This window comes from Scyliorhinus canicula, chromosome 3 (assembly GCF_902713615.1).
Source record: "Scyliorhinus canicula chromosome 3, sScyCan1.1, whole genome shotgun sequence".
NCBI lineage: Eukaryota > Metazoa > Chordata > Chondrichthyes > Carcharhiniformes > Scyliorhinidae > Scyliorhinus > Scyliorhinus canicula.
In genome coordinates, this window is record NC_052148.1 from 145,480,953 (window position 1) to 145,503,807 (window position 22,855).

Here is a 22,855-nt window from a genome sequence, read left to right on the forward strand (position 1 = left end):
TCTTAATTCCCAAATAACAGAAACTCAGGCTGTTTGATTTTTTGGCAAAGTTACGTTGAACTTTATTTTCAGCTTTTAATGTCTACTGGTCAACTCTTGGTGACAATACAAACTTAGATCAGATTAATTTTCTTTAGCGAATACAGTAGTTGAGTTTAAAATACAACTTGTGGTCATTCTTCAAATCTTAATACACAGTACAAAATTACGGATTGATTTTCAACGAAAGAAAAATGCGGTAGCAATGGCAGCAGCAAGACATAGGTTTCAGAAAGTGATAAATTGATTCCGAAATGGATTTTTCCATCCTGACAAGTGATTTTTAAGAAGATCATTATCTTAAAGTGTTGCCTTCTTTACAGCTGTGATTGGCTTCAACTAATTTATAATTCACTCAATTCGACCAAACTGTCTGTCTGTCAATTCAAGTGATAAATGTCTTGGTGTAATTTTCCATACCCTGGCTTGCCAATTATGCCTCTAACATTAATTAGATGAACACGGTTTTCGAAAAGCCATTATGACCCTGACTGACTGACCCTGAATGACTGTTACCATCAAAATGCAACTGTCCAGGCCTGGGAAGGCGGCTGCACACAATGGAGGCTTTTGTCACTGGCCTTGGTCTCTGGCCAGTCTCGAGCAACTAGTTCCCAGCTAGTCAGCTTTCCTCACTCTCATGGTTAATATGATTTAGTCAATAACTCTTAATGACTTCTCAATTAAACCTTTTATCTATCTCATCTATAGCTAATCAGAAAAGTTGATTTCTATCAGTACTGCACCATCTGCATATTGAGGTGGAGCCTCCTGCAGCAAATGCTCTTCGCCATCGGCTGGAAAGACCAGCAACGCTTGTACACTTGGGCCATCGGGGCCTCTCCTTTTGGGTCTCACCCTGGCATGTTAGGCAGCCGGGTCCACACGATTACAAGGGGATGAGAGAAGAACTAGCTAAGGTAGACTGGGAGCTAAGACTTTATGGTGGAACAGTTGAGGAACAGTGGAGAACCTTCCAAGCGATTTTTCACAGTGCTCAGCAAAGGTTTATACCAACAAAAAGGAAGGACGGAAGAAAGAGGGAAAATCGACCGTGGATATCTAAGGAAATAAGGGAGAGTATCAAATTGAAGGAAAAAGCATATAAAGTGGCAAAGATTGCTGGGAGATTAGAGGACTGGGAAATCTTTAGGGGGCAACAGAAAGCTACTAAAAAAGCTATAAAGAAGAATAAGATAGAGTATGAGAGTAAACTTGCTCAGAATATAAAAACAGACAGTAAAAGTTTTTACAAATATATAAGACAAGAAAGAGTGGCTAAGGTAAATATTGGTCCTTTAGAGAATGAGAAGGGAGTTTTAATAATGGGAAATGAGGAAATGGCTGAGGAACTGAACAGGTTTTTTGGGTCGGTCTTCACAGTGGAAGACAGGCTATGACAGGTGAGGACCTTGAGAGGATTGTTATCACTAAGGAGGGAGTGATGGGCAAGCTAATGGGACTAAAGGTAGACAAGTCTCCTGGCCCTGATGGAATGCATCCCAGAGTGCTAAAAGAGATGGCTAGGGAAATTGCAGATGCACTAGTGATAATTTACCGAAATTCACTAGACTCTGGGGTGGTCCCGGTGGATTGGAAATTAGCAAACGTGACGCCACTGTTTAAAAAAGGAGGTAGGCAGAAAGCAGGAAATTATAGGCCAGTGAGCTTAACTTCGGTAGTAGGGAAGATGCTGGAATCTATCATCAAGGAAGAAATAGAGAGGCATCTGGATAGAAATTGTCCCAGTGGGCAGACGCAGCATGGGTTCGTAAAGGGCAGGTCATGCCTAACTAATTTAGTGGAATTTTTTGAGGACATTACCAGTGCAGTAGATAACAGGGAGCCGATGGATGTGGTATATCTGGATTTCCAGAAAGCCTTTGACAAGGTGCCACACAAAAGATTGCTGCATAAGATAAACATGCATGGCATTAAGGGTAAAGTAGTAGCATGGATAGAGGATTGGTTAATTAATAGAAAGCAAAGAGTTGGGATAAATGGGTGTTTCTCTGGTTGGCAATCAGTAGCTAGTGGTGTCCGTCAGGGATCCGTGTTGGGCCCACAATTGTTCACAATTTACATAGATGATTTGGAGTTGGGGACCAAGGGCAATGTGTCCAAGTTTGCAGATGACACTAAGATGAGTGGTAAAGCGAAAAGTGCAGAGGATACTGGAAGTCTGCAGAGGGATTTGGATAGGTTAAGTGAATGGGCTCGGGTCTGGCAGATGGAATACAATGTTGACAAATGTGAGGTTATCCATTTTGGTAGGAATAACAGCAAACGGGATTATTATTTAAACGATAAAATATTAAAGCATGCCGCTGTTCAGAGAGACTTGGGTGTGCTAGTGCATGAGTCACAGAAGGTTGGTTTACAAGTGCAACAGGTGATTAAGAAGGCAAATGGAATTTTGTCCTTCATTGCTAGAGGGATGGAGTTTAAGACTAGGGAGGTTATGTTGCAATTGTATAAGGTGTTAGTGCGGCCACACCTGGAGTATTGTGTTCAGTTTTGGTCTCCTTACTTGAGAAAGGACGTACTGGCGCTGGAGGGTGTGCAGAGGAAATTTACTAGGTTAATCCCAGAGCTGAAGGGGTTGGATTATGAGGAGAGGTTGAGTAGACTGGGACTGTACTCGTTGGAATTTAGAAGGATGAGGGGGGATCTTATAGAAACATTTAAAATTATGAAGGGAATAGATAGGATAGATGCGGGCAGGTTGTTTCCATTGGCGGGTGACAGCAGAACTAGGGGACATAGCCTCAAAATAAGGGGAAGTAGATTTAGGACTGAGTTTAGGAGGAACTTCTTCACCCAAAGGGTTGTGAATCTATGGAATTCCTTGCCCAGTGATGCAGTTGAGGCTCCTTCATTACATGTTTTTAAGGTAAAGATAGATAGTTTTTTGAAGAATAAAGGGATTAAGGGTTATGGTGCTCGGGCCGGAAAGTGGAGCTGAGTCCACAAAAGATCAGCCATGATCTAATTGAATGGCGGAGCAGGCTCGAGGGGCCAGATGGCCTACTCCTGCTCCTAGTTCTTATGTTCTTATGTGGGGCAGGGCCCTGCACATATGCTGCTGCCACTTGCCTCTGTCGATGCTGCTGCTGCCATTTTCTTCTCCATTGTCTGGCCGCCCGTCTGCTAGCAGCATCACTCGGGCAGTTCTACCGGGGTCCAAAATACCGTCCATACCGTTCAATATCTGTAAGGAATTGTGAGAGTATGTTAGACTGACACACAGCAGTGTCTTCCACCCCAGGACCCTCCAGTCCCCCACACTGGCCAAACCCTCCCCTAGCACACCCAGCTGCAGCAGGGGCCCCTGCTTACTGGATCCCATACCCTGTACCCCAGATACCCGTCATAATGTTACCTGGATCGGACATGGGTCCCCTTCCCATTGCACTTACACATCCTCTGGCCGCAGACATGTCAACGAATCTGTGGCCCATCGCCTGGGTGTTTGGATGTTCACTGCTGCGTCTGTGCTGTTGTCTCCCGCAATGTTCAGGCACAGTTTCCATGCATCGCAGTCTGATAGGGTTGCTAGGAAATAAGCCCCACACATTACATGGCACGTCTATCCACGGGAGTTCACTTGGGATGTGATTGTGCTCACTTAACTATGACTGCCAATTCCCTATTAGCGATAGCCTACAGTGCACAGCCAGAGGCCTCCGCAGTCAATGGGAGTTATGGGTTGTCAGTGCGGCAGACAGGCAGGGACTAGAGTTTTCACCGTACAGGTACACACCATCCAGGGGTTAGGAAGGAGGACATGTGCACAGTTGCCCCTCCCAGCAGAGGCCCCACCAGCTCCTCTATCCCCACCCCCCTATGGTGCCCCACCCCTCTCCGAGCACTGGGTCATCAAGCCCAGTGGCTACGGACTCATTGCCTGTGAGCAAAGATGGCTACTCAGCTCCTCTGGTCCCTCAGCAGCCCATCTGCCAGGTTCATCATTTTTAAAAGGAATATTAATCAGCATCCGCGGGATCACTTGCTGGGGAGGTAGTTCGATCACTGGAAGCCGTTGGAGGTGGGGTGGCTCCCATTACTTGTATGGAAATTGTATGGGGGGATCCCGATCTCGCCTATGGGAGCGGGCCGGTTGTATTGCAAACAGTGTGGCTCCTAACATGGTTCTCATTTTTGGCCTCTCCCACTATTTATTGGCCGGGTCGCACTCTCGCTTGAGTGCAATGAGGCCACTGGATCGTGCCCTTAGTCCTTTTTTGGGTGAATCGTGTCCATCAAGTTTAGTTTTGGGATAAATATTGGCCAGAACATCAAGGAGAACCTCCCTGCTCCTCTTTAGAATGTCGCCATGAGATATTTAACATCCACTTGATAAGGCCGTGGTTTAACATCCCAGCTGAAAGATGGCACCTCCAACATTGTGGCTTTCCCTCAGTACTACACATGAGTGTTAACCTAGATTTTTGGCTCAAATTCTAGGAGCAGAACTTGAACCAACAATTTTCCGATTCGGAGACAAGAGTGCTACACGTGACACTCGGCCAGCACTGGCTGGCCATAGGTTTAGGCAGAAGACTCTGCACCTATTGCACTTCCATCGCCCCATAAGGGTACAATACGTTGTTCTTTTCCATTTTGTAAGAGATCACCATGACAGAGTGACTATGTTGACATCCCCATGATATCAGTTTAGAAACAGCATCGATTCATAACTTTCTCTTGCCTTTTCACCACTTTGAAATGTCCACCCTTTTGTTCTTTTTAATATCTTTCCACTGCCACACTGAGATGCTGTCTACATATCAATCAACAGCCTCTCCTCTTCCGAACTATTCAAAACAATCTGAATATTGCTCATCCACAAGATCAGTACAAATTAGGGTCCACCTGGGATCAATTACGTTCAAATAATGGCATAGTAATCTCCTTGGAGCAAAGAATGGACTACCTGGTAGCATTTGTTTGGTTCATGAAGGGCCTTGCCCCTCCCTCTCAGAGGAATACATTCATTACCAGCAATAGATGGGCCATCCTTTCCAGGATAGCAGGGGGACACAGTGGTTAGTACTGCTGCCTCACAGCACCAGAGACTCGGGTTCAATTCCGACCTTGGGTGACTCTGTGGAGTTTGCATGTTCTCCCATGTCTGCGTGGTTTCCTCCGGGCGCTCCAGTTTCTTCCCACAATCCAAATCTATGCAAGTTAGGTGGATTGCCCATGCTAAAATTGGCCCTTAGTGTCCAATGATGTGCAGGTTAAGTGAGGTTATGGGGATAGGGCGGGGGAGTAGGCCTATGCAGGGTGCCCTTTCAGAGGGTTGGTGAAAATTCGATACGCAAAAGGCCTCCCCTTTGGCTATGTCTTTATTTTACAGTCAATTCATGGTGGGTGACTTTAATGGTTCCTTGCTTGCATGATATACTTGCTCTTGTTCTTCAAGTGATCCTATTGTTATGATTTAGGTTTTCAGAATGATGCAAGGACAGGAGTAGCTTCCACTCTGCCCTACTTGTGACAGTGGAGCAGACTATCATGAATATCAAAGTCCAACTGTTCTATAACCTGTTCACTCACCTGATGAAAGAGCTACGCTCCGAAAGCTAGTGATTCCAACGAAACCTGTTGGACTTTAACCTGGTGTTGTAAGACTTCTCACTGTGCCCACCCTAGTCTAACACCGGCATTTCCACATCATGTTCTATAACAATAATTGGTAGGGTCCTTTTAGTGAAACTCATGTAAAGTTCAACTGGCACAATCACTCACATTCAAATAGGAGGTTATAATAAATGTTCATGTATTTCTGTTACTATAATCTCTTCAGATTATGAATCTTTTTCTGGATTCCTTTCCATGAACTTCGGGTTGATTAGGTTATAATAAATAGGCTAACGGGCTTGATTCTCTGGTCCACCAGCCACGTTTACCTGGGCAGCGCACCCTCACTGGCAGCGGGATTCTTGTTCCCGTGGCTAGGGTCAGAAAATCCCAGCCAATGTGTTTCCAATTTCACTGGGAATACATAGGAAATCTTCCTGTCAGCTTTATTTCAGTAACACATAGTAACCAGAAGAATTCTTCCTTTTTATCTTCACAGGCTTTCTCATAAACCTAAATGCGTTACCAAAGCAGCTATCTGAAACATTTGTGAACATAATTGTATACAGTAATGGAGAAAGAGAAATTAAAAGAGAACTCTCTCTGATTATCATCTTCAACTTTCTCAGCTCTGATAAACCAGATCAGCCGACTTAACTTCAAGAGTTGCAAAAATCCAGCAACATTAATGTACTGCGGTATGAACTTACAATATCGTAAAGTACATTTGAGCAAAAGAGTATAGACTGTGATATCTGGAGGTGGTGCTGCATCAGTGATATGAGCTTGATTGGTTTGTAAACCCTCTGGTGAAATCAGATAACCAAGGAAGTGCTGCTTATTCTGTCTGACTGACATTCAAAGACATAAATTGAAGCTCAACAATAGTAATGCAAGCCATTCAGCAGTCAACTCTTCTCATGTTCAGCTGATGTTCAGCCACAGACAGTTACATTGTGCAGGCAACACAATAAACCTTGTAACCCCTGCAATTTTATCATCATTTTTGAAAGACTTTTGGTCCTAAACTAGGACTGCAGGGTATAAAGTAGTATCAAGGCAATTCTTTCTGAATAATGAAACAGGTTTCCACTTTCCTCCCAGAGCACAACTTGATGGCGAGCACTTTTAACCCTAGCAATAGTGTTGATGAACTATACTGTTGAGATGCAGTCTCATTACTTCCGTCATTACATATTGCAATAATAATAATCTTTATTAGTGTCACAAGTATGCTTACATTAACCCTGTAATGAAGTTACTGTGAAAATCCCCTAGATCCACACTCCGGCGCCTGTTCGGGTAAACTGATGGGGAATTCAGAATGTCTAATTCACCTAACAAGCACGTCTTTCGGGACTTGTGGGAGGAAACTGGAGCACCCGGAGGAAACCCACTCGGCATAGATAGCGACCCACGCCGGGAATCGAACCCGGGACCCCGGTGCTGCGAAGCAACAGCGCCAACCACCGTGCTACCGTGCTGCCCGGACACTATAGAGCGTCGACTTAAGAACATTCATTTTAATTACAGTGATTTTGTATCCTGTTACATTTGAAACACTTATAAAATTATCTTGGCACAATCAAATTCAGCTTCACCAATTATCACATGTTCATTTCTGTTTGCATCCACAGATTGAAGCGCGATGCACCTTGAATGCATGGACGGAAACAAATTAATTCTGGAAATTTGGATTCAGTAGCTGAACTAAAAGTCCAGACACGAAGCAGGTATATCAGCATTCATAAAGTAGTTGATAATATCTTTTGATAACTGCACTCAAAGCTATGAACATTTTACCATAAATACACCAAAATGTACCATTAACATAAATTTCTTCAAGTGTAATAAAGATGTGATACCGTATCTGTGAGAATATCCACTTTATTGACAATATATTTATGGTATCGACTGGTAAATTTCCATCACTAGAGGCATACTTGCATATGTTCAGGTAAACGCCATCATTCACCACATGTGAAGATGACTGGGAGGCTTCACCACGTATCCTAATTTTAAACAATTATCATTTTTTGTGGGATGAAATGAACTATTTGTCAGGTGGTTAGTGAATAAAGAATGGAAATTTTGAGAGACTGCCACTTTTCCTTTGAAAATAGAGCTGGATTTCCATTATTTAGAATGAAACCACCAGTCCTACCTTGCTTCATGCCAACCTAATGCATGTTGCTTTCAATAGTGATTTGACCTTTACTCATGCTTCAACCTGGTTTATTATTGCAATCCCTGCCATCTTCTCAATAAGTTATTCATTGTGTGTGTCCTTTCCACCCCTAAATGCTAAATCCAAGCTATTGATTGTTTCTGAAAGTTCAGGAATTTTGCCATTCTTACATTTGGCCAATCAGAGTAACACCTTGTTACTCCAGAGTTAGATTCACCAGGGTTATTTAAAGGAAAAAGAGAAGAATAAAGAAATGTTGCGAGTTTCTCTACAAAAATCAAGCCCTGCATCTTGAGATAATAATGCTCCTCTTTGGGATTGATTACTCTTGCGCTTTACCCTTACCAGGGCCTTTGGAAGAATCAGAATAGAACCCATGCCTGTTGTTATTGGACATGAAATCTATTATAATTAAGAAGGCAAAGCCAGGCAAAAGTCATGGTATATTTGGGATCAGCTCCAGATACAATGCCAATCTGTTGTTTGGATGGAATGGGTGAATGGAAAATGTATCCATACAGCTCTGCACCGTGATTGCCAACAGAGATCAGATGAAGCAGAAATTTCCTCTGCAAATTTTACCCACCCTCTCATTGGAGTAAAAAGTAATTTATACCTATGCTAACATAGAGATGGGTCTCCCTTGTATCCAAGAAATAATCTGTGTTAGCCAACGACTATCAGATAAAGCATGTGGTACAATTTTGACTGAAATATGATTACCTTGTATCTATCAGAGTCATCAACAGTGTATCACAATGATATGCCACTATTTAACTTAACAATTTTGATGATACAATTAAGGCCCTCATTGGGTTAAGTGTTTAAGGTTACATAAACCACCAAAAGATATAAATAATTACTTTAGTAAACTGGGCAGTAAAATGTGCAGGTTAGGTGGATTGGCCATGAACAATGCGTGGGATTACAGAGGTAGCTTGGGGGAGTGGATCTAGTTAGAGTGTTCTTTCAGAGAATTGGTGCAGACTCAATGGGCCGAATAGAGTTTTTCCACTGTAAAGATTATATAGATTCCATGAATCATTAGCACAACCTTGTGTCAGAGCATTTCCAAGGCCTGCGTATTGAGCCAGCTTTTATGTAAAGTTCCTCCCTCATTGTTATGGCTTAGCTTAACACACAGCTCAGCAGACTCACATCAATCTGGTAAGACAGCTTTATTATTCCAAGCTTGCTTTTGTGTACATGGAGAGAGATCTGGATAAATGCCACGATCAATCTGCTTAACACTGATAAAAACACAGCAATTATTGTGTTTTCCAAAAATAAATACCCCACCCCAGTTGGACTTCATCCAATCCTTGGAGCTGTCACTTCTATATTATCCAGTAAAATGTAGTTTATATAAAATGATGACTTGTGATCAGCTCATTATTTAACCCCATCCTGTCACCTGTTGTTTACCAGGATCTTGTGTCCATTCTAAAGTTGCTTTTCTGACATTGCCATCCTATGTATCTCAGTCAGTTCCTGTCCACTTCATTGTTCATCCAGGGGTAGGATACCAAAGCTGGTTTCCTCTTTACTCCATGGATTATTTGAGACAGGATATTGGGGCCACTGATGAAAACTGTTTACCTCGTTGACTATGTAATTTGCTGACCACACAATCCTGTTTGTCTCAAAAATGTGGGCAAGTTAGCTAGCTTAAATCCCATCATGCATTGTGGCCACTGCTTGGAGTGAGAGTTTAAATGCTTTTTACTGTTATGCCCTAAAAATACATGTTTAATGGTGAATAATGATTAGTGGTATACTTTCTGTGATTAATCTCAATCCTTAATCAACTAACTTATGTAGAATAAGTCTAGTGTTATCCTAGCTATTCAGTTTTAAGAGGTCTCATCTCTGGACACCCCCTTCACCTTCTGTCATAATATTTCAGCGTCAGTTGGACTTTGTTGGATTACAGTGTTAAGAGAATCACAGTGAATGTATGTAAGTTACTGTAAAACTTAGCAAGATCCAACTGCTTATTTGACATCCAAATGGAAGAATATAAATTTCCTCCAACTAAATAATGGGAAGACTGAAGCTATTAACTTCAGTCCCCAGTACAAACTGTATTCCCGAGCCACCAATTCCATCCATCTCCCTGGCAACTGTCTGAAGCTGAAGTAGACTGTTCACAACTTTGGCGCTATACCTGACCCTGAGATGACCTTCAGGATATATATACATGCCGTTATTCAGACTGCCCATTTCCTCCTACATCACTTTACTTGACTCCTCTGCCAGATTGTCTGCTACTGAAGCTTTGATCCATGCATTTGATACCACTCGATCTGAGTATTCCACCATACCCTTGGATGGCCTGTCATATTCTACTCTCTATAAACTGGAGTTAGTCAAAACTCCACTGTCCATGTCTTAACGCATAACACGTCCCATTTACCTATCACCCTTTTATTCATTGAGCTGCAATGGCTCCTGGTTAAACAGGACCTAGATTTTAAAATTCTCATTCTTGTTTCCAGAACTTTTTGTCCCCCAGCTTTGTAACGTCCTCCAGTTGCATAACGCTCTATATATCTACACTCCTCTAATCCTGGTCTTTTGAGCATCACTGATTTTATTTGCTCCATCATTGGTGACTGTGCCAAGGCCCTAAGCTTTGGAATTCCTTGCCTAATTTATAAGAATATTACCAGGGCTTGAAAATTACAGCTGTGAGGTGAGATTGGACAAGCTTGGGTTGCTTTCCTTAGAACAGGGCGGCTGAGGATTAATCTCATTGCGGTGTACAAAATGATGCGAGACCTGGATATGGTAGACAGGAAAGGCTTGTTTCCTATAATTGAAAGATCAATTACCAGGAGGTATAGATTTAAGGTGATTGGTAGAAGGATTAGAGGGGATATGAGGGGGGACCTTTTTTACCTAGAGGGTGGTGGGTGTCTGGAATTCACTGCCTATGTTGATTGTTGAGGCTCAAATGCTCAATTCATTTCAGAGGTATCTGGATCTACATCTAAAGTGCTGTAACCTGCAATGCTCTGCTGTCAATGGGTTTTCCTGTTGTTCACATCCTTCGCCGCCCCCTGTGGTGGGGGATTGCTGTTAGCGGGACCTCTGACCCCGCCAGTGGAAACGGCTGGATAATGTTGGCCTTTGACTAAATAAAGTTTTGGTCACCGAGCCTCATATTTCTTTATTTAACTCATTGTCAAATCTTTCTTTGTGACATTGCTGTGAAACTTTGAAGCGCGAATGCAAGTTGATGTTGATAAGTTTCCTGTTTCCATTCATCACATAACCGATAACATTTAGGGTATCACAAACCTTTTCAGAATCCCAGAAGGTTTACAGCGCAGAAGGAATCAAATCAGCTCATCTTGTCTGCACCAGCTCTCCAAATGTTCATTGACTTAGTGCCATTCCCCTACCTAGATCCCGTATCCTTGCATTCTATTCAAGAAAACTTCTAATGCCCTCCTGAATGCCTCAGTTGAACCTGTTTCCACCATAATTCCAGGTGGTACATTCCAGACTTAAACCCCTTGTTCTGTGAAAAAGCTCTCCCCACATCACATTTGCTTCTTTTGCAAATTACTCAAATCTGTGCCCTCTCATTCTTGATCCTTTTATGTGTGGGAACTATTTCTTCCTTTCTACTCTGTCCAGCCCCCTCATGTTTTGAACACCTCTATCAAATCTCCTCTTAGCCTTCTTCTCTCCAAGGAGAATAGCCCCAACCTCGCCAACCTTGCGTCATTTGTTTTTAATGCAAAGTACCCAATTCTTTTTTTCAATTAAAAGGCAATTTAACACAGCCAATCCATCTACCCTGCACATCTTTGGATTGTAGGGGTAAGACCCACGCAGACACGAGGAGAATGTGCAAACTCCACATGGACAGTGACCCAGGGCCGGGATCAAACTCGGATCCTCGGTGCTGTGAGGCAGCTGTGCTAACCACCTTGCTATCATGCCGCCCCTCTAATCTATCCTCATAACTGAAGTTCCTTGTCCTGGGAACCATTCTTGTAAACCTCTTCTGCACTCTCTCCACTGCGTTCACATCCTTCCTATCGTGTGACACCCAAAACTGTACATAATGTTCCAGCTGAAGTCTATCTAGTGGCTTGCACAAGTACAGCACAACCTCCTTCCTCTTGTACTCTATGTCCCTATTGATAAAGCCCAAAATACGATATGCTTTATTTACTGCTCTCTCCACCTGTCCTACCACTTCAATGATCATACACACTCAGGTCTCTATGCTCCTGCACCCGCTTAAGAATTTCACCCCTTAGTTTATATTCTCCCTTTGCTTCCCACAAATTACCAAATGCATCACCTCACACTTCTGCACATTGAACTTTATTTGCCACTTATCTGCCCATTCCATCAACTTGTCTGTACCCTTTTGAAGTTCCACGCTGCCTTCCTCACAGATTACAATACTTTCAAGCTTTGTATCATCCATAAACTTTGAAATCGTCTCCTGCACACCAAGATCTAGATCATTAATATATATGAAATGAGCATTAAAATATAATATTGTCTTTTCACTAAGTTATCTATTGCAATGTTAATAGGTTTAACACTCTCAGGGATGATTGGTTTAATCTCTCAGTGCACCTCTGGGAACATTGCCATCTGGGTCTATTGTTTTTCTTTGTTCCTTATCATCTTTTCATCCCACCTCAGTTAATCTTGCAATTAAATATTCTTCTCTATAATAATAATATTTGAATTGACTCCTGTTGCTACCTGCTTCCATTTCCTTTAGGGGCCTCCTGGCTCCCTGTCAAAACATGGGACGGGATTCTCTGCTGTCTGATGCTGAAATCGGGAACGGCAATTGGGCGGAGAATAGCTCCCGACACCGGAATCGAGGCAGGTACCGGTTTGACACTGGGTAACGATGCTCCACCTTCTCCAGATCAGCATCATCGGAAAGCGTGCCACATGCAGTCGCAACCCCGCTGGTATGTCATTAGCATCCCACCCACGATGCTCTGCTTCCGAGTTCCCAATGGCACAGGCCACGTGTGGTCCCAGCGGATGGGAGCCTGGCATGCCAGCTGCAAAGAGAGTGCGGACAGTGTCCTGCATTGTCATACTCGGCCGAGATCCATGCCGCTGGTCAGGGGGCTTCTCCCAAGGTTGGGAGAAGTTTTGGGGGATGTCCAGGAGGTCGGCTGTGGGGTTGGGATGGGCAGGTACCACCTTTGCCAGTGCGATCAGTGCATGTGTGGAGGGTGTAGCATATGCGCAGCTGCAGCTTGTCAGCCCTGCACTTGTGCAGCACGGGTCCTAACGATACGCCAACCATTTTCCGTGCGTTCCATGGGTGTTTCATGCGGCACCGATGATAGCCCCTCACCGGCAGGGCAATTAGTGACAAAGCAAGATGATAAATTCTGCAAAATGAGTCCTGACTAAGGTGTGATTCAAGGAAATGGACCTACTCCAGTAATTGTGATTGCTATATTTTAATTAGTCTGATGAAGCATAGCATTTTCTTTAAATACATCACTACTTTCCTCTCTGTTAATCCCTCAATTATAAAAAAAATCCAGCTTGTCTTCAAGGCACTTCCTAATTTCTTACTTTTAACTCTCAAAGAAAAATTGAAGTGCCTATTGACATAATCCCTACACTTTAACAGTGATTAAACTTGAGGCAGCATCTCATTGACTATAAAGTGTTTTGGAATGTCCTAAGGTCATGACAAATGATATTTGAATGCAATTTATTTATGTTTTAATTATAGCACGTGAATTAGACTATTGGTCTGGAGCTATGAAAACTCTGGTTGAAACTGGCACTAAACAAAACAGAAATATCTGGTACTATCAGGATGTATGAATCCTTTAACTGTCCCAAATCTCTCTGCAACAAATTGGCTGAAAATTGGCTATGATCTGCCCATTTTTCAGCTGAGAAGATTACCAATTAAAAAGTGGGGTCCCTGCACTCAATCTGCATAGCAATTAGTTCCAATGCTAAATTATTTTAGGTTTCCTGGTTGTGCTCTTGAAAGAGGCATTATAGGAACTGGAATATATAAATTAATTAATTTGATCCCTTTCAAAATAAATGACTATTAAGCAGGCAGATGTCTGGCCTGCCTGGATCAAAATTCTTCTGCACTCATTGCAGCTGCGAACAAAAGGAAAGCTATGAAGCAAAATGGTTTCAGTCCTTTCTGAGGATCCAGTCAAAGCAGCAACCCTCCCATAGTTCCATTGGCAACTTGATCAACCTCCTCCAAACCACCATGTTGCATTTCCTTTTTTTTAAAATTTTTTTTTTAGAGCACCCAATTCTTTTTTTCCAATTTAGGGGCAATTTAGCATGGCCTATCCACCTAGCCGTCACATCTTTGAGCTGTGAGAACGAAACCCACACAAATACGGGGAGAATGTGCAAACTCCACATGGACAGTGACCCAGAACCAGGATCTAATCTGGGACCTCGGCACTGTGAGGCAGCAGGGCTAACCCTCTGCACCACTGTGCTGCCCTATGTTGCATTTTCTTAACCTCTGTGAAAGCTACTCCTATGCGCAAGACGCTGCCCACTCAAGACATGAACAGCAACACAATAACATAGATTCATTATTCAGGGATAGTTCGGCATTTACACACAACTCTTCACCTTACAGGTACCTTCTTCAGACTGTTTACATGCAAAACTCTGTTGGTGTGTTACATCTACTCTGCTGTACATTGGAAACATAGCTATATCTCTTAAAGTTGGATCACAACACTCTTCAACCTCCTTTCTAGGATCTCAGGGTCAATGCGTCTTTTGCTGAGGAAATGGCTGCAGTACGCCCAGAATGAGCAGTTTTCCGATATTATTAATCGTCATACCCCAAGACCACCTCACCCCATCTCCCAATCTTGTGACATAATTGGTTCTCTCAAGACCAATAATGAAATAATCGGCAAACTCGCCTATGAGCTGTGGATTTTTTTCAAATGATACTATTCCTTGCAAATTTTCAGTCAGAAATAAAAAATGTTCACTCTACTTAAGGTATGAGTAATTTGTTGTGTTAAGTTTAAGTCCCAGCTTGCAGACAGCATAAGGGTGATTGCACACTGAACTGAGATAATTGTTTTTCTTTGTCCAGAGTGGGTTCATTTCTGGTACTTCATGCAGCAACAATAATATAACAACCAAATTTTTCATCGACGATACAAGAAATACTCTCATTTGATTTTTCAGAGAAAAGGTTTTGTACATTTAATCATGGAGCACTTCAAAAAGAATTGAGGATGTGGTGAAGCTGATCCATGGGAATCCGAGAGAAGGATTATGAGAGAGACAGGGACACAGGAAAGGAAGCTGGACAAGCACATTGTCAGGCCTTCCAATCTTCCCCCCCAATATTTCATGCAGGTTATTACCTATTATTGTATGGTGACATCTATACACAGAGAATGTATGAATATGATGTATTTCTATTTAGGAAGAAACTTAACTTCTCTATCAACAAACAATAATTTTGAAGTATTCTTATCTGATTTTTAAAAATTAAATTGATGCCGCAATATAGTTGCAATCGTATTAATTAATTGCATTTATATAGTACCCTTCACAGTATCAGGACATCCCAAAATACTTTATAGCTAATGAGCTAATTTTGAAGTGTAATTATTGCCGAAGTTTAGGAAATCATAGATTCAGGGCAAAATGTAAATCAATATGCATGTGATTATAAAGTTAATCAAAAATCAATCTGTACAAATTTAAAATTTCTGGTCATTTAAAAAAAAATACGAAATTCAATTTTTAGTGCACCGTTATAAATGTGCAGAAAACCTTGTTCAAGTTGGAAGCATGGGATTTTATTTATTTCTACTTAATGACAGAGACCTACCATTTTTGTGGGAGTGAGAATGGATGTGGGCTGGGATTTGTACATGCATGTTTCATGCAGGCAGCTGCCCATATAAAACAGCAGTTGCCTCCACCTATACCATTATTTAGAAATGAAAAACATAAAGGCTGGGATTTTCCATCCTCCCCTGCAACAGGTTTTCCTGTGGTGGACGTGCCAAACCATTGTCCACTGGCGGAGTTTTCTGGTCCCACTAAAGTCTACAGGCTTTTGCATGGCTTGCTTGCCTCCAGGAAACCCATGCGGGAGGATGACTTTGGCAGGACTGAAAGATTCTGTCGACAGGAAGGGCTGAAAATCTTGCACAACATGTGTGCACATTGGACCCTGTCAGAGCAAGTTCAAACTTTGTGGAGTCCTTTGGAAAGTTGTGTACCCTTTTGGAAAGGTTGTGATCCCAGGAGACCTTTGGGTGAGGTTAGTTGCACTTTGCAAGAGGTATGGTGGCCTTTGTGGTTATAAATATGGACATGAATGTGCATTGAAATTACATAAACTCATTGGAACAGTAAAGGGAGCTGTAAAAGACAATTGCAAAAGAACCATTAAAAGTGGCAAAAGCAACTGTCAAAAGCAACTGTCTATTTGTCAAGGCACATAAACACCTGCCCTTCACAAAGTGCATTATGAAGTCCACCTGACCTACAACCTTTATGTTGAATTTGGCTAGGATGAGCACAAGAGACTTCCTTTCAGGTGTGATTCATTAGACTTCCCAGACACTTTAATCAAAATGAGCTTTATGCTAAGAACGTAGTTAACATTTATATAAACACAAGATTTTTTTTATCATTTACAGACAATAAGACACCCCTCAGCTACACTAATCTATGTATAACACTTTTTAAAAAAATTTAGAGCACCCAATTCATTTTTTTTCCAATTAAGGGGCAATTTAGCGTGGTCAATCCACCTAACTTGCACATCTTTTGGTTTGTGGGGGCGAAACCTACGCAAACACGGGGAGAATGTGCAAACTCCACACGGTCAGTGACCCAGAGTCGGGATTGAATCTGTGATATCAGCGCCGTGAGGCCGCAGTGCTAATCCACTGCACCACCGTGCTGTCCCTCTATGTATAACACTTAATGAATTCCCCCTTAACTGTTCCAATTCAAAAACAAAATATCCTATTCAAGGGTGTGGACTAGCACTCTGCCTTCTCATTTGAATAAGACTGGTCTTGGTCCGTGTGATTCTAATCCACTTTTCAACCAGCAGATTCAAGTTCCTTTCAGAAAGCAATTGTATCTCCAAAGCCAGCACCATGGTGATTTTTACTGGATCCGATATTTAAAAAGAAAATAGAGAGATACACGTCAAAACACTTATTTTCTCTGTCTTTCGTCCATAGCAGTCAAAACTGAAAGTGAAAGTTAAAAAAGCTCACAGCCACTCCGCAGCTCCACCCACAAAATGACATAATTGAAGCCATGTGATAAGACAAAAACTTTTCTTAAAGAGACACTCCCATGATACTGTGAGTAGGATTTTCCGGCCTCCCAGACATGGGGGGCGCGATTCTCCGCCCCCCACGACGGGTCGGAGAATTGCGGGAGGGCCTTCCCGACATTTTTCCCGACCTCCCGCTATTCTCCCCCCACACGGCCGCCCCACGACACGAATCGCTGCTCGCCATTTTTTTACGGCGAGCAGCGATTCTTCCCTATCCGATGGGCCGATTTCCCAGGCCTTTACGGCCGTTTTCACGAATTGAAACACACCTGCTATCACAGTTCGTGAAAACGGCCGCAAAGTGCCATTCTGCACAACCATGCCACCAATTGGCACGGCCGCACCACGGCACCGATCGCGGGCAGCGGGTCTGATTCCCGCGCACTCTTTGTCCCTCCGCCGCCCCACAGGATCAGTCCGCAGGGCGGCTGAGGGGCATGACGGACTGCGCATGCGTGGGTTTGATGCATATGCGTGATGACATCATCCGCGCATGCGCGGGTTGGAGCCGTCCAACCCGCGCATGCACGGCTGATGTCATCGTGTGCGTCAGCCACCGTGAGTCTTGGCGGCCGGGCTTAGCGAACGTTCGCTAAGCCCGTGCTACCGTTCTTCCCGGGGCCACGATGCTAGCCCCGACCGGGGGGGGGGGGTGAATCGGGTCCCGGGAGGGGGCGCGGAGGCTGCCGTGAAACACGGCCGGTTTCACGGCAGCCCTTATGACTCTCCGCATTTGCAGAGAATCGCGCCCGTGTTTCTCGCTGGTGGGAGGCAGCATGCATTTGCTGCCAGTGGATTCTCTGCTCCTGCCTCTGTCAATGGGAATTCCCATTGAACTCACCCCACGCTACCGGAAACACTGCAGGCAGAGATGCACTGCCCATGGAACCAGAGGATCCTCCGCCACTGCTGGGGAATTCTGGCCATATTGTCCAGCCGTTGATGTATTTGGACATGGACTGCTTCATTATCAAAGGAGTCATGAATGATGCTGAAAATTGTGCAGTCATGTGCGAACATCCCCACTTCTGCCCTTATGATGGAAGGAAGGTCATTGATGAAGCAGCTGAAGATGGTTGGACCATGTATACTACCCTGAGGAACTCCTGCAGTGATGTACTGGACCTGAGTTGAGTGGCCTCCAACCACCACAACCACCTTCCTTTGTGTCAGGTATGACTCCAACCTGTGGAGAGTTTGCCACTAATTCCCATCGACTCCAGTTTTGCTCGGGCTGCTGAATGCCATACTCAGTCAAATTCTGCCTTGATGTCATATGCAGTCACTCTCACCTCACCTCTGTTGTCCACCTCTTTTGTCCATGATTAATCAGGCTGTAATGCAGTCAGGAGCTGAGTGACCCTGGCGAAACCCAAACTGATTGTCCGTGAGCAGATTTTTGCTGAGTAAGTACAATTTGATAGTACTGTTGATGACCCTTTCCATCACTTTGTTAATCATGGAGAGTAGACTGATAAGGCAGTAATTGGTTGTGTCAGATTTGTCCTGTTTCTTGTGTGAAGGACATACCTGAGCAATTTTCCACATTGCCGTGTAGATGCCAGTGTTGTAGCTGTACTGGAACAGTTTGGCGAGGGGTACGGCAAGTTTAGAAGCACAATCCTTCAGGACTATTGCCAGAATATTGTCAGGTCCCATAGCCTTTGCAGTATCCAGTGCCTTCTGCTATTTCCTAATGTCATGTGGAGTGAATCGTATTGGCTGAAGGCTGACATCTGTGATTCTGGGGACCTCCGGAGGAGACGGAGATGGATCATCCACTTGGCACTTTTGGCTGAAGATTGGTGCAAATGCTTCAGCTTTACCTTTTGTAGAGATCTGCTGGGCTCCTCCATCATTGAGGATGAGGATATTTCTGGAGCCTCCTCCTCCAGTGAATTGTTTGATTGTCCGCCACCATTTACTGCTGGCTGTGGAAGGACTGCAGAGCTTATATCTGATCCAATGGTTGTGGAATTGCTTAACTCTGTCAATCATTTGCTGCTTATGCTGTTTGTCATGCAAGTAGCCCTGTGTTGTCACGACATAACGTTGACGCTCAATTTTCGGTATGCCTGGTTTTGCTCCTGGCATGCCTTCCTGCACTCTTCACTGAGAATCACGATAGAAAGGGAGATATTCCAGGTCATGAGGTTTCAGATTGTGGTTGACTACAATTCTGCTGCCGCTGATGGTCCACAGTGCCTCATGGATGCACAGCCTTAAATTGCTAGATCTGTTCAAAGTCTATTCCATTCAGCATGGGGTGGTAGTGCCGCAAAACATTATGGAGCATTATTCTCAATGTGAAGATGGGAGTTTGTGGACGGGATAAGGAATGTGCGGCGATCATTCCTACCGATACTGTCATGGGCAAATGCATCTGCAGTCGGCAGATTGGTGAGGATGAGGTCAAGTATGTTTGTCCCTCTTGTTGGCTTCCTCACCACCTGTTGCAGTCCCACCTTAACAACTCTGTCCTTTAGTACCTGGCCAGCTTGGTCTGCGGTGGTGCTACCGAGCCACTCTTGGTCAGACTATAGGACATTAGTGAAGGCGATGGATTTTTACAACAATCGACAATGGTTTTATGATCATCTTTAGACTTTTGATTCCAGATGTTTTACTGAGTTTAAATTTGCTGTGGTGGGATTTGAACTTGAACTTGGGGACCCTGGCCATTTCCCTGGATCTCTGGATTACTAGTTCAGCGACAATATCACCGCCTCTCCCAAATATTGCTTCTGGTCATTCCTTTCACTTTCCAAAATTGCTCAGCATGTCCTCTTTTTTTGCTATCTCTGTGCTGGGAATTGCCAGGTCTGTTCACTATGCTGCTGCATGAGATCATATCAGGGACTTGACATTTGATGAATCATAACCTTGAGCCTGTGGTCCACACTGCCTGCCTTCGAACACTAAAGCATCAATAAACTGTCACCAAACTGCCTATCAACCTACTTTCCAATGTGTTCTCAGTCCCCTTAACATGAACGGCTTCAAGTAAAGCTCACAGAATGTCAGTACAGGAGTGAATTAGCCAAAATATTCTTGCATTATTTAGTTACCTCGCATACATCCTTGCATTAAAAAGCAGAAATGCAAGTTCTAATGCTACCATAAATAATTTAAATGTTTGTTTCATGCTTATGGTTGAGAAAATTATAGTTCCGTCAGTTATTTTTACATTTTTACATTATTACATAAAATCCCAGGTTAAAAGAAATTGCTGTTTACCCATGAACATTAGAAAATTGTTCAGCATTTTATTTACGTTGATACTTTTTTGTCATACTGTACCCATATTTATTGGGTTTCATCAATTATTCAGTTATAGTTAGCTGATACTGTTGAGCTGTACTTTTCTCGTCTAAGGTCAGTTATGATATTGTGAGAAAGTATTCAAAAAGATTTAAAGTGCAAAATAAGTCATTTCAGAAGACATGAAAAGGATAATAGCCAGGATTTTCCAGCCCCATTGGCGGGCTGCAATGGAAAACATCATGAGAAAGCCAAAAATCGGTTTTACATCTTCATAAATCCAGTTTGATATGTCCGCTCCACCCGTCAGTGATGAGCTGCATTTCCTGCTGTGGCACATCGGGAATGTCATCATCATCAATTTGCTGGAATCATCCCCCCATGGAAGATCATCCAAGCATGTCGACGTGCAATGAGAACAACGTGTTTCACAACGGTACATAAGTGACGTTCAGCTGGCAAACCGCACTTTGCTTGTGACGGTGTTCGTTCGCCTTACATCACATCGCGCTTATAGGTAGCAATGCCAACCTAGATAGAGAACCTAGTGGTGTGGTGCAATTACAACAATCTATCCCTCAATGCCAGCAAAACTAAAGAGCTAGCCACTCACTTCAGGAAGCAAAGTACTGTACACAACAGACAGGTGGATGAGGTGGAGATGGTTAACAGCTTCAAATTCCTCGGTGTGCACATCAACAAAAACCTGTCCTGGTCCACCCATGTTGACACTGCCACCAAGAAAGCACAACAGCACCTATACTTCCTCAGGAAACTAAGGACATTCGGCATGTCTACATTGACTCTTGCCAACTTTTACAGGTGCAGCATAGAAACATCCTATCTGGCTGTAACACAGCCTGGTATGGCAACTGCTCGGCCCAAAACAGTAAGGAACTTCAGAGAGTCGTGAACACAGCCCAGTCCATCACACGAATCCACCTCCCATCCATTGACTCCATCTACACCTCCCGCTGCCGGGGAAAGGGGGCAGCATAATCAAAGACCCCTCCCACTTGGCTTACCCACTCTTCCAACTTCTCCCATCCGGCAGGAGATACAAAAGTCTGAGAACACGCACGAATAGACTCAAAAACAGCTTCTTCCCCGCTGTTACCAGACTCCTAAATGACCCTCTTATGGACTTACCTGATTAATACTACACTCCTGTATGCTTCACCCGTTGTCGGTGTCTATGTATTTACATTGTGTACCTTGTGTTGCCCTATTATGTATTTTATTTTTATTTTATTTTATTTCCATGTACTAAATGATCTGTTTGAGCTGCTTGTCGAAAAATACTTTCCATTGTACCTCGGTACACGTGACAATAAACAAATCCAATCCAATCCAAGCTTCGCAGGCAGGACCAAATTGTTTTTGGAGTTGGGTAGTTCTCACTGGCAAGTGTCTACCTACCAGACAATGGTAAAGCTTGGCAGTTTTTCAAGGGCTGCAGGGCTAGGTCTGTAATGGTGAAGGGGTATATGGCCTCAGAGAGGGGAAGGAGCTTAAATGTCTCAGACTGTACTGGGGTTAGGAGTGGAAAGGTTGGCCTCAGACACATGACTGAGGGAGGGTGCCAGGGACTTAGCATCCTCACCACCATGATGGGGAGAGAGAATGTTATAGGTTGACACCAGCCACTTGGGACCAGAATGGGAGGAGCACTGAGTGGAGAATCGCTTCAGTTTACATTGTTGAGCTTGCAAATACTGCCCTTGTCCTAGTCCAGGAGGGAGAAGAACATGTCAGATATGCCTCAGTCCTGGGCAGCATGTTGTGTGCAGGCTGTGGCCACAGCATCACGCGACTCAGTCCGTGGAGTTTCAGGCATTATAATGGGCCACACCTGGAACACTCAGTCAGGGGAGGCATCTGCAGCCTACAGATGGTGAAAAGGCATTGTGGGAGTATCCAGGGGGACATATGCTTTACCGTGTAAGTGACCTCAAGATATGGAGGAATGGGGTCCAAACGGGGTACAGAGACAGCCACTTTGAAATGTTCAGGGGTTAACAAAAGGATTTGCACCACAAACATGATGCGACCAAAGAGTACAGGGGGAGGATTGAGAGTTCTGTGAGGGAGGAAAATCTGAACAGTAAGTTCCTCCAGCATGTGCGGAAGAGTTTCCGTACTCACACAAGGACAGGCTAAGCTGGTCTGGAAGTGAGAGTTTTGCATCATCATCTCCCAACCTGAAGTAAAGCCCAGTTTCTGTGGGCTTCCCAGGCGGACTGGGGAGCAGGTAAATGCACTAGGGGTGTATGGGTTGGGGGGGGGGGGGGGGGGGGTGATTAAATGGATCATCTAACTGAACTATGTATTCCCAAATGAGGAGAGAGGCACAGCTGAGACATGTTCTGAGCCAATGACAATGCAGGGAATCAGGAAAGTAAAGCAATTATGCCCATTCATGCGACACTAATCCCACAAAGTGG